We start from the raw sequence: 13,609 nt of genomic DNA, 5'->3' as shown, positions 1-13,609 counted from the left end.
TGGAGGATGGCCAGAGACATGTAGCAACACACAGTAGATGTGATGTGTTTGTGTGTACACCCTGTTGTACATTGGCTACACATGGTCCAACTATAGCCATTGTTGAATGGTTATATTGCAGATGTGGAACATTGCACATCTTACAAGCCTGTGCACAGCTTCTGGAGATGTCACTTAATTCAACCACATAAGATGTGTTGAACCTCATGACTGTGTCACAGCATGACACTAGTCACCTGTACAGCATCCACATACATACACAGACAACCACATCAGGCCACAGATACAGTACATTTCCCTTGCTGCTGTTGGACATCACTGTCAGCCGTGCACCTCGTGTGTGTGATACACAAATGTCATGTGGGACATGGTGTATTGACAAGTCTGCCATGTGTGGACATGGTTGCCAGGCAGCTAAGATATGTTAGCAGATGTGCAGGGGTGTCATCCGTATGTCCTTCGGTGACCTGTCACACATGACACATCATGGTTTAGTGACGGGGGTCACAATCCACAGTATATATGTGTTGTGTATGCACACAGTCATGGCTATGCACTGTGTGTGTAATCCACACTGTATAGCAATAGAGATGCCTCATGATTCCATGCAATGGCACTTTGTCTGTACTTCACACTGTATAGCAATATAGTCACCTCATAATACCCTTCAATGGTCATGCACATCTGCTAAAAGTGCATTCTATCTGTAGGGCGTACAGACAACACTGCAATATGACACCATTGCACTGCTGTACATGTGTCAGGACACCATTGTGTCAAACATGTATGCATGTCAATGCACATGTCAGCAGATTACATATCATACTACATGTTAATGTCAAGGTCATATGCCTCACATCAGCCATGTGTACTGTTAACCTGTGCTGGTCCACAAGGTGTAACACAGGGATGCATGCTTACTACCATGATTGTGTGAAATGCTTGGCTTCTGCTATGACACATGCTTGCTGTTGTGTGCAACCCAGGGATGTAGGAAAACTACCACTATTATTGTCTGAGCTGTATGCTGCCTGCCATATCACATGCATGTTGCATGCCTTCTGTCAAATCACATGCATGGTGTGTGTGTGTGTGTGTGTGTGTGTGTGTGTGTGTGTGTGTGTGTGTGTGTGTGTGTGTGTGTGTGTGTTTGTGGGTGTGGGTGTGTCTGCATTGTAATGTAGAGTCTTTGTTTGCCTTCACAGGTGCCGTAGGTGCGTTACCCTCCTGCGGTCCATCTGATGTTAGTGTCCTCACAGACTCTAGCAGTCATGAGGAACATATGCTTGAGGCACAGGCAGGGTTGTCAGGGGCTGAATCTGCGCCATTGTTTGCCATTCCACCTATATCCCCCTCATCCCCGCACACAGTTCTCTTGCCAACACATACCCCATCACCAGTGGCCTTAGAGGAAGGACAGTTAGCATGTGGTAGCTTGGAACAGGAATGTGTGGTGGCTACAGAAGGTGTGTATTCATACCATGGTGTCAGTCAAATGACTGCAGATATGCCACACAGGCATGTGGCCAGTGCTGCTCGTAGGAGGACCTCTGGCCAGCATGCCCCTGCAGGACAGAGCACAGCAGCTGGTGTCACCAGACACATGTTTCAGACTGTAATGGCGGCAAAGGCACGTGCTGAATGGCAGTACAGAGAAGGGCAGAGGCTTCAGAGGGCTGCCATCCATTCTTTAAACAACAACATCCAGGCATTGTCAAATGCTCAACAGCAGATTGCTGAAGTTTTGGACAGACGATTGGGTGACATGGTTGGAATCCTTGACCGTGGCATGACAATCCGCGAGCATGAGGTGTCTGTGCTGAAACATCTGGTAGGAGTGAGGTGTAGGGCACGTGGACGTAGGCAGCTACATCACCTGGTGCAGGTCTACGTGAACGAGCTACCTCACATGCCCACTCCCATAGTGGCGGTAGCAGCAGCAGTGCAGCTGGTGCTGCGCTGTCCACACCAGGACACAGCAGGCAACATGGACATGGCCCTGGATGGTCCCAATGGGGACACGGATCCAGTGGGCATGTGTCATCGGACAGTGCCCAATATGTACCTCTGCCTGGTAGTGCCCTTGCAACCCCTGGCAGGCACAGATCACGTGGTCGTGTCCGGACACCGTGAGCTGTAAATCCTGGTCTGTACAGTCTGGAGCTGTAAATAATACCCCTGTGTAGGCCAGACACATGGCAGAACTGTGTGCACACATACACACACGACAGAAACATCTGTAGGGCACCCCAGCACTCACATGCATAACAACCACACATGGCCAATTAGATCAGAGGCCCTAACCCACACATATGATGTCATCCACTGGTGCAGCCTAGGCCTCTGGCAAGCATTATCACCCTGTGCATATGATGATGCCTGTGCCACATCCCTGTCATCCACATCATCGGTGCAGGGGCATGCTCATATGGTCTGATGCACAGGGTGAACAGAATAGGGAGATAAGTGTATATTACAATTGTTTTGTACTGGTGACACGCAGCAGACATACCATGTAGTACAGGTTTAGAATGCATTGCTTTCTGTTCACAGTGTGTGTCTCGGTAACAACAGTAACAGCATGTTGGTAATGATGCCCTGCTTTCCTCCTTCAGGTCTAATTGCATGTGCCATTGAGTACCAGTGTTTGCAGTTTCCCATGTGTAAAAGTGGACTACTCAAAGGCATGTATGGCAATATCAGCATGCCATACGTAGCTTCAACCTCACTGTTAGAAAGGCTAACATTCCAAAGATGTATACACATCTACTGATCCAGGAGAAAGTGAGCTGTGTACTAAGCTACAGTGGCTAGAGGTATGACATCCATACCGGGTGACATCACAGGTACAGTTACATGGTGCGGGGAGTTTGCATCGCGGTCTAGGTGATGTTAAGGATAGAGGCCAGTTGATAGCATGAGGCCTCACTGCGTAGCAGTAATACACATTCACATTAAGGGATGAGAACACACAACTGCACACACACACACACACACACACACACACACACACACACACACACACACACACACACACACATATTCGCACACATGTATTAAGGCACAGTAACATGCCCACACTCACAGGGTCAACGACAATGTAACACACACACACACACACACACACACACACAGACTTAATAGTGTTGAGGTGAGGATCCCTGTCTATGTGGTAATCACCATTACAGTACTGTGCAGCCACATGATGCGACACAGAGAATGAACATGTACAGGTAGTCAGTAATGCCTAAGATCGACGGCATCAACAGGGTAGTAGATTGCATCACCTGGAGGGGTTAGGGGTCTTATCTGTTCACTATGGTAGCATTCATCCTCACTCTATGGACCAGACAGCCATACATACATACACACACACACTGTGGAGTCCACAATTGAATGCACCTATGTCATGCACATACAGATAGCTCACATGTGTGTGATACACACACCACCCCTGCCTATGTATTGCTTTCTACACTGCAGTATGTACAGATCTCTACAACAGTGTACAGGGGTGTGTGACAATTGGGATGTATTCCCCACCATACGTGGCATATATGGACACACAAGCAAACACACATGGCAGTACTGTGAATCAAACACCTGCTATCTTATGATACGTATGACAGACATGCAGCAGTATTGCCTGCATTACAATGTGTACCAATGCTACCTTTGGCAGTTGTGCTGCTATATGCACACAGGAGGTCATACGTCTTACAGGTGTCAAGTGATTTGCAGTCAGTGACACCCTGACCGCTGTGTAGGTTGTATGTCTTCCCCTGCAATTAACAGAAACATAGCTTAGTGTTTGCACATGTTATGGTAGGATGGCTTGTGACACACCTGTGAGCTGTCTTCAGCAAACATTCATCTGCAAAGTTGGCCCACCACTGTATGTGCACACATCTGTCCATACCTGATGTACATCTTACCATACTGTCAGTATTTCACCATATACAGGTGGCAATAATGGGGCTGCATTGCAACTGCATGTTGTAGTAAGACACAGATCAACTGCAAACGTCAGCTACTGCACACGCATGGTAGCTGAATGCACACCACTACATGTACATGTGTGTAGGTCCTACATTCCTGTCATTTAGCCATGTTTGTAGGCATTGCAATTGGTGGACATGTATGATGACATACATGACACATGGACTGTTGTATGATATGATAGTTGTCATGGGTAAACAGTACAGAGGAAATGTTAACTCAGTCAACATTGCAATCACACATTATATACTGTTAGCATTCAAAAGTCATGGACCTATCTTTCATGTGCATGTGCGTAATTGCTGTAGCCACCTGTCTGCACAAAGGACAGCAACAGCTATGCTATGTACATATGTGTTTTTTGTGTGTGTGGGGCATGTACATATCCACAGCAGGTGCATGTATGTCATATCCAAACATGAGTGTGTTTACTGGTGTACGCCAACAGTTATCTGTTACAGCTGTATATGACCCGAGGCCCCTGTTATATTTACAGCTGACCTGGTTATGAACAGTGGTATCATTGCATTGCATAACACATGATGGAACTGTGTCATTACATGGATAGTCTGCACAGTTGCTGTAGAGCTAGGTACAGTCCACTGGTTTTGGTAACATGGTATTGTACTAATGTAAGTTCTGCCACATGTATGGATGTGTGTTGCTGGTCCAAGGACATGGTGATGTCTGAGGGCTACATCCTAGAATGCGGCTTTTGACACTGTGATCTGCACCTAACACATCTGTGATGGCTTTTGAGGGTGTACTGGTCAGTACATGTGAGTGGTCTTCATGTACGTGGGGACACCACCACCTGGAGTGGTCCGTAATGGTGTTATGGCCCACATGTCTGTATCTGAAGTATATGGTGGTAGTGCTATTGTGCACAACTGAGCCTTCAGCCAGGTGTTCCTCACTGCACAGATGTCAGTATTCCCCATTGTTGGATCTAGATTGGTAGCTGTGATAATGAACGCTGCACATCTAGCACTGTTTAGCATGCACATACAATGCAGTTGTCCTCTAGGTGTCAGAGTGTTAGCCTGGTCTCAGGACATTCGTCTATGAATGGTACTATATTGGTGAAGTAGACACTCCTGGCAGGACATCACCACGGGTGGTATTAGTGCGCCAGGCTTAGATTGGTACATCTAAGGTGATGGACAGCAGCAGACGTTGTGTAGAAGACCGGTGTCAGATATATGTAGTGCAACATTAATGCTAACAATGACAACTATCGACACACTGTGCCCTTCCATGTTTAGAATCAGAGTACATACAAAACAGCCCTTTGCTACTAAGTGTGTGAGCATGCCCAGTATGTCATTGTGTAGATGGACACATAGTGCATTCCAAATGGATGTGTGCTACTAAGTGTGTGAGCATGCCCAGTGACATCTTGTGTCAGTTATGTGCCTCTATGTGTATGGGCATGGCCATTGTAATCCTGTATAGCAATAGTGGTCATCTAGGCAACAGATGGCCATACTCCACTTCAGGATGGATTCCTACATTGAACACACTGGTTCACAGGTATGTACATAGTAACTGCCAGCATCCATGTCGATGTCTGCATTCCTAGAAGGTCATATTGACTGTCTTGAAAGGTGTAGTGTCTGTGGCGCATCTCGTATCTATGTAGTGTTGCAATATTGGTCCGTAGATGGCAGTTTTCCTGATCACACCACCGTCGTGTGTTTGTCTCCATCTGCCTGGGGACAGTAATATGCTTTTAGACTGCTCACACTCCATACAATCCCTATTGGCATCTTTTCCATTGCTGATGATGTCACCCACCTAGAAGTATGCCTCTGGGAGTGCTTTGATCCAGTAATCTTAGTAGTGCGTTCTGTAACTGTGTAATGCAGTAGTGTAATAAAGTAGGTAGGTCTATGTTCTAATCCCAGCCATGCCAAGTGTGTGTGTGTGTGTGTGTTTCCATCTGTCTGGGGACAGAGTAATGCTTTTAGACTGCTTACTCTCCATGCAATCCCTATTGGCATCTTTTCCATTGCCGATGATGTCACCCACCTAGAAGTATGCCACTGGGAGTACTGTGATCCAGTAATCTCGATAGCATGTTCTGTAACTGCATAATGCTGTAGTGTACTAAGGTAGTTAGGTCTATGTTCTAATCCCAGCCATGCCAATTTTGTGTGTGTGTATGTTTCCATCTGCCTCGGGACAGAGTAGTGCTTTTAGACTGCTCACTCTCCATACAATCCCTATTGGCGTCTTTTCCATTGCTGATGATGTCACCCACCCAGAAGTATGCCTCTGGGAGTGCTGTGATCCAGTAATTTCAGTAGCGTGTTCTATAACTGTGTAATGCTATAGTGTGATAAGGTGGTTAGGTTTATGTTCTAATCCCAGCCATGCCAATTGTGTGTGTGCTTCCATCTGCCTGGAAACAGAGTAATGCTTTTAGACTGCTCACTCTCCATACAATCCCTATTGGCATCTTTTCCATTGCTGATGATGTCACCCACCTAGAAGTATGCCTCTGGGAGTGCTGTTATTCAATAATCTCGGTAGTGTGTTCTGTAATTGCGTAATGCTGTAGTATGATAAGATAGTTAGGTCTATGTTCTAATCCCAGCCATGCCAATTGTGTGTGTTCCCATCTGTCTGGGTACAGAGTAATGCATTTTAGGCTGCTCACTCTCCATACAATCCCAATCGGCATCTTTTCCATTGCTGATGATGTCACACACCTAGAAGTATGCCTCTGGGAGAGCTGTGATCCAGTAATTTTGGTAGCGCGTTCTGTAACTGTGCAATGCTGTAGTGTGATAAGATAGTTAGGTCTATGTTCTACTCCCAGCCATGCCAATTGTGTGTGTGTGTGTGTGTTTCCATCTGCCTTGGGACAGAGTAATGCTTTTAGACTGCTCACTTTCTATACAATCCCTATCGGCGTCTTTTCCATTGCTGATGATGTCACCCACTCAGAAGTATGCCTCTGGGAGTGCTGTGATCCAGTAATCTCAGTAGCGCATTCTGTAACTGTGTAATGCTGTAATGTGATAAGGTAGTTAAGTCTATGTTCTTATTCCAGCCATGCCAACTGTGTGTATGTGCGTGTTTCCATCTGCTTGGGGACAGAATAATGCTTTTAGACTGCTCACACTCCATACAATCCCTGTCAGAGTCTTTTCCATTGCTGATGATTTCAACCACCTAGAAGTATGCCTCTGAGAGTGCTGTCTCCCAGTAATCCCGGTAGCGCGTTCTGTAACTGAGTAATGCTGTAGTGTGATAGAATCGACAGGTAGGTGTTCTATTCCGAGGCATAACAGGTGTGTGTGTGTTTGGCAGTTATATCCTATGTGTTGGTATCTGTGAGTAGCTAGCTCCAGGATATTTTGAGTGTGTTTCGTTGTTTTCCTATATAGTGTCCATAAATGTCACAATCGCCCAAGAGATTGGGTTGGCAAGACATACACATACATTTGCCAATAGGTCTGGTGAGTAAATGTCAGCAGCCCTAATCTTACCCTTAATACAGTCTGACCCATGTGACTCAACAAAACACACATGCCTTGATAGTAACACCAGTACATAATGCAGGAGGCACATGTGGTTTCCTTTTCATTCTTGTCTAATGCTTTGGTGTCATGTGGTCCACTGTTGTGATATATATTCTATATCTACGTATGTGTGTGTGTATATGTATGTGTGTGTGTGTGTGTGTGTGTGTGTGTGTGTGTGTGTGTGTGTGTGTGTGTGTGTGTGTGTGTATATATATATATATATATATATATATATATATATATATATATATATATATATATATATATATATATGTGCACATTAGCACACATAAATCTACATGATGGAATACATGTCCTATACTGTTGAATGCCTGTGCTGAATGATCTGTATGTGATCACCTCAGATGTACGTAGATCTGCCATGGCTTAGTGGTAAAGCACATCGTCTGTGGTGTGCAGGGTTCGAGTCATGTAGAGACCGGTTATTTTGTTGCTAGGAAGAACAAGGGACATCAAATACGGTGATAGTAAGGCACTTTTAACCAGCTGTGTGCGGATCTGCGTGACAGTAAGCAGTGGTTATTACTTTGGAGGCTCAGTATTGGTCATGTAACTATGCATTAGAAGACAATACTTTGCAAATGAGATTGAAAATATTGAATCCCATTTATCCCCAGGGTGTGATGCAGATCCCGAGAGTGTATGTGTATAGATAGCTGGGTGCAGGACTCAAATATAGGTGAAAGCATGGGGGGGGGGGTGTCAGGCATACTGTACAATCAGCAGATTACAGGCCCGGCTAAGCCCAGTAACCTATGATAAAGTGAGCAAGCACCCTACACATGGGTTATTTCCACACTCTACATCACCGGTGTATACATGCGGGTACATTTTCAGAAACAATCCAATGAAATGATTAGGTCTGCAGCAGGCAATATAGACCAACATGTGCAGGAGGCTGAGGGTGGTGAGGATGTGAATGCTGCCGAACAACCCTCAGTGAGGAGACTGAGAAGACTTTACAGACCCAGGGTAACCTACCAGGGGCTACATGAGTGGGAGATAGTGGAGCGCTATGGGGTGGACAGAGACCTCCTACAGCAGATTGTTGAGCTGTGCCGGCCACACCTGACACATCGAACAGGCCTAGGGAAACCCATCCCAGTGGATACCAAGGTATGTGTTGGCCTAGGTATACTAGCCACAGGCACCTCCCAAAGCACAACTGGGGATATCATGGGGATCTCACAGGCATCTGCATCCAGAGTATTGCACCAGTTCCTAGATGCCATGTCACCACATGCCAGTGAGCACGTACATGTCCTCAACACACGTGAGGTGTTGAACAGCAATATGCGTCTCTTCCAGCAAATAGCAGACTACCCTGGGGTAGTGAGTGCTATAGCCTGCAAGCACGTATGCATCAAAGCACCACCTGGTGAGGGGGGTAGGGCCTACATTAACCGCAGGGGCATCCCCTCCATCAACTTCCAGGTCGTATGGGATGCCCAGGGCATTATACTGAATGTGTGTGCTGGCTGCCCTGAAAGCTATGATGATTCCAATATATGGCATCTGACACAGCTGTACCACACGTTTGCCAGTATGGACATCCCCTACAGTCACCTAGTGGGGGATGCTGGGTAACCACTGGAGCCATGGCTGATGACACTCATCAGCAATGCACACACCTGAACAACTACGCCATAATGAGGCACACGCACAGGCAAGACATATAATTGAGCATGTGTTTGGGATGCTCAAGTCATGGTTCCGGTGTCTGGACACATCCGGTGGAGCCTTGCAGTATTCACCAGCTACATGCACCCAAATGTTTACGGTATGTGCTATGCTACACAATATGATCCTGCAGAAACAGTTGCAGCAGGAACAGCATGGGTCAGGGCCAAACAGCCCTCCACCAATGCCAAGGCCTGAACAGGCACAGTGCGACTCGGAGGAGGAACTACCTGAGCTGGACCCAGTAGGCGAAAGGAGGTGTGCCCAGCATGACCTGCCCTAGGCAAAGAGGCAATACATAGCATATGCACTGACACAGTAGGTACCCAGGGATTTCACCCTCTCTGACTCGCACAGATAGTAAACGGGATGCCACACATGACACTACCTGTGCTCAGCCATGTATAGGAAGTGCACTGTGTGCATCCGACATAGGCAGCCCTTCAGCACCATCCTCAGGTCTTGCACACCCTCAAGGTAAGTCAATCAACCTACCAATTGGCAGATGTATTAGAATGTGTTTTACCTGTAGATATGGTACATATGTGAGCATGCAAAGGAATTTGGTGGCCGAATGTTAGGGCAGCGGACAGTACATGTCCATAGTGGCACCGTGACAATTGTAGCACATACCAGGGTTACAATAGTAGCCAGTAGTATACAGGGTGTCCTAACCCACTGCAGGTTATGGGCTGAACATCATGTGTGTCCATACAGCCCACACAAGTCTCAACCAGCTGGACAGGTTTAGACCAATACAGACAAATGCTGTACAATGGCCTCTGAATATGCCTAATGGATGACCCCCACCCCCTCACAGACACACACAGACAGACTACAGCAAGCCAGCAAGCCAGGCAGGTGGATGTAGGTTGTGAAGGCTAGGACATCTGAAACCAATATGTTGGTAATTAAAGCTAGGATCTGTAGTACACTGGTATGCCTCACATTAGGTAGGTCCACACACTGAAATGGAGTACCTGACATACCAGTACAGTAGTAGCAAAAGTGTACAACTGTCAGCTGTGCCCCCCTTCCAACATACACATGTAACAGTCATGTGTGCCACCCCGGTGCTGTGTAGGAATGTGGATACAGTTGGATGTCCCCCCAAACTGTGCAGAAATGTACCAACAGTCAGTGCCACATGACCGATGGATACCCTGCAGACACAGCATGTCACCTGTCAGTGTACAACGCAGGGGTCGGCACCATTGTACTGACTACCTGGACATGTAACACATGCGATCCAGTTGACCATACTGGGCATGCTCAAAAAATGAAGGTATGATGGTAATGTCAGTCGACAACATGCATAACGGTCATACTGGGCATGCTCACACACTTAAACACAAGATGACCAGGTCTGCAAACACCAGTGGTCCGGACATATCTGCCAGTACATTGCTATACTGTTGGATGACTGTGCTGTATGGTATGTGTGTGCTACTGTCTATTGTCTGTATATATGCCATGGTGTATTGGTAATTCATATTAGCTGTGTGCGCAGGGTGTTACTACCAACACTTGCAAAGAACGGCTCTTTGTTTGCGGCCAGAACAGGGCCATTGGATATGGAGTGGGTAAGGCACATTGCAGCAGTTGGGAGCAGTTGTGGGTGGGTTTACGTGGTGTTAAGCACTGCTGACCTCTGGGTACAGCTTCTTATACTTGTTTAGACTCCACATTTCTTTAACAGTGCAATACTCGCATACTGGTAGCCAAACATGCTTACACCCGCTCACTTCCTCACTTGCACATGCACCGACATTGGTGCTTGCATTTGTCACTCAAGCTGGATGGGCGCGATCCCTTCTGATGCCTATTACATCGGACTACATGATTACAGTATCGGGTATGGCTGACCATTAGGTGACGGCATGGCATTCGACTGTACGGAATCAGGGGCCTGTCCAGTGAGTTAATCATATTATATGCGTGTTCCTCATACAATCTGCTCCCATCTGGCTGATACATGGGAACTGATACTCTGCAATGCAGACAAGTAAATGTGTTTTGGGAACCACATCTGTCTGCCGGGTCATGCTACCGCATATTTATTGTAGGTTTTCCACTTTGTAAATTGGCAAAAGTGAGACTTTAGGATTAACACCTGTCCCACTTTGCGTGGGACAGTCCCTCATTAGGTGTATGTGTCATGCAAGAATAATCTAGGCATAGCAAATTTCCTGATTACAGGACAATATTATATTCTACATTTCTCTAATAGTTGCATGTAATGGTTATTGTATAAATGACACTTCTATATGTTATGTGAAGTAGCATACGCAACTTGACTGCTGCTAGACTAAGCTCTGATTTGTGCTAATACATATATTTCTGTACTATGCATGGCTCTAGGTATGTTCTGACCTGGTACGTCTGAAATTTCTACGGAGCAGGTCCCACTTTGGCCATTTGGAAAGGTGGCAGCCCTATAGGACCTATATGTAGAGATGTCAGATTTGGCAAGGCAACACATACCCACAGCCAGTAGTAAATTGACTACTTCACCGGTTTGCATAAGTAAAGGTTATTCTTGTAGCATTATAGTTGCTAATACTGTTTCCTATAACATCTAGGTGTTTCAGATACAACAAAATCATTTTATGCAACCACTACAGACAATATACTGATTCTTTGCCCGAAATCACAGGCCATGTGCCATAATAGCATTCATTTTGCAGGACACAACTGCCCAGAGGGGAGTGTCCCTCACAAAGGCGAACAGGTGGTAACTCCAAACTATTATGCTATCATCTACCTAAGGTGGTCGGTGGAATATGTGCTTTCTGTCACTAGCAGACCTCACATACGAATGGTGGAGAAGGAACACTGTATCAGGGACACTGCATAACACCCTCAGGGACACATTTAGATGATTGGTTCTATTTACCTGACACATTGACAGTCACAGGGCATATGTATTCATTCACATTTGTCGAGGTACATGCTGTTTATGACTCATACATGTTGTCATTAGTCATTACATGTATTCCGCCACCTGTCCACCTAATATCACTAGTTCTGGAAGGGTTTCGTTAGGACTGTGTTAGATTCTGATTCGTAATCATGGACGTCCATGATGATCGGGTACAGGGCACTGATATAGTCCCTATGTGTTCTCCCAATGGTTTATGGACTATCCAGTAGATGTGCTCTTCAGGTTTGGGAGGCATGAGCATCTGCTGTGCCCACTTAGGAATATTAATTACTTCCACTGGGCGGGCATAATACATCTCTGCCAACCAACACCTGCGCACTTAGGCCCATTATTGCATACCCATGATTCCCCTACCTGACACCTCTCTACAGCACTCATGACGCATACTTACTGTGATCGCAGCTGGGGTATGAACACACCCCTACACACTGCCCACTCTCCCCGTCTCAGGACTCATGTCGTACATTTTGTCAAACCATTTGTTATCAGACTTGCACAACCTACTGTTCCATGTACAACTACATCCTGGTCACTTCAACCATTACTGGTTAGCCTACAAGGCTAATTTTTGATGTCCCGCAACAGAGTCCGTGATCCATGTTTAAAGTGTAGACCTTTCAGATCTCTCCCACTGGTACTTTCCTGCCAGTGGTCTGGAAAGCAGCAGTGTATTTACCTTTATTGCGTGTCTGTATGTCACACTGGCCTAGCTGGGGGCGGGGGTGTGTGGGAGGTAGACGTTAGTTGATTGGACCTCCCACAAACATATGCCCGGTCTGAACATATGTTACCCATAATTGCTGTACCGTAACCTAGGTATATACATGTGTATATCTACAGTAACATATATATATATATATATATATATATAATATTATATATATATATATATATTTGTGTGTGTATGTGTGTGTATATATATATATATATATATATATATATATATATATATATATATATATATATATGTTGTCAGTCATTACGTGTATTCCGCCACCTGTTGACCTAATATCACTATTTCTGGAAGGGTTTAGTTAGGACTGTGTTAGATTCTGCTTTGTAATCACGGATGTCCATGATAATCGGGTACAGGGCACTGATATATTCCCTATGTGTTCACCCAGTGGTTTACGGACTATCCAGTAGATATGTTCTTCAGGATCGGGAAGTATGAGCATCTGCTGTACCCACATAGGAATATTAATTACTTCCACTGGGCGGGCCTAATACATCTCTGCCAACCAACACCTGCGCACTTAGGCCCAATATTGCATACCCATGATTCCCCTACCTGACACCCCTCTACAGCACTTATGACTCATACTTACTGTGATCGCAGCTGGGATATAAACACACCCCAACACACAGCCCACTCTCCCCATCTCGGGACACATGTCATATGTTTGGTCAATCCATGTGTTATTAGCCTTGC

This window comes from Protopterus annectens, chromosome 2.part0, assembly GCF_019279795.1.
Source record: "Protopterus annectens isolate FY-2018-M chromosome 2.part0, PAN1.0, whole genome shotgun sequence".
NCBI lineage: Eukaryota > Metazoa > Chordata > Ceratodontiformes > Protopteridae > Protopterus > Protopterus annectens.
The sequence above is the reverse complement of the archived record's forward strand: the minus strand, read 5'-3'. Positions refer to the sequence as shown.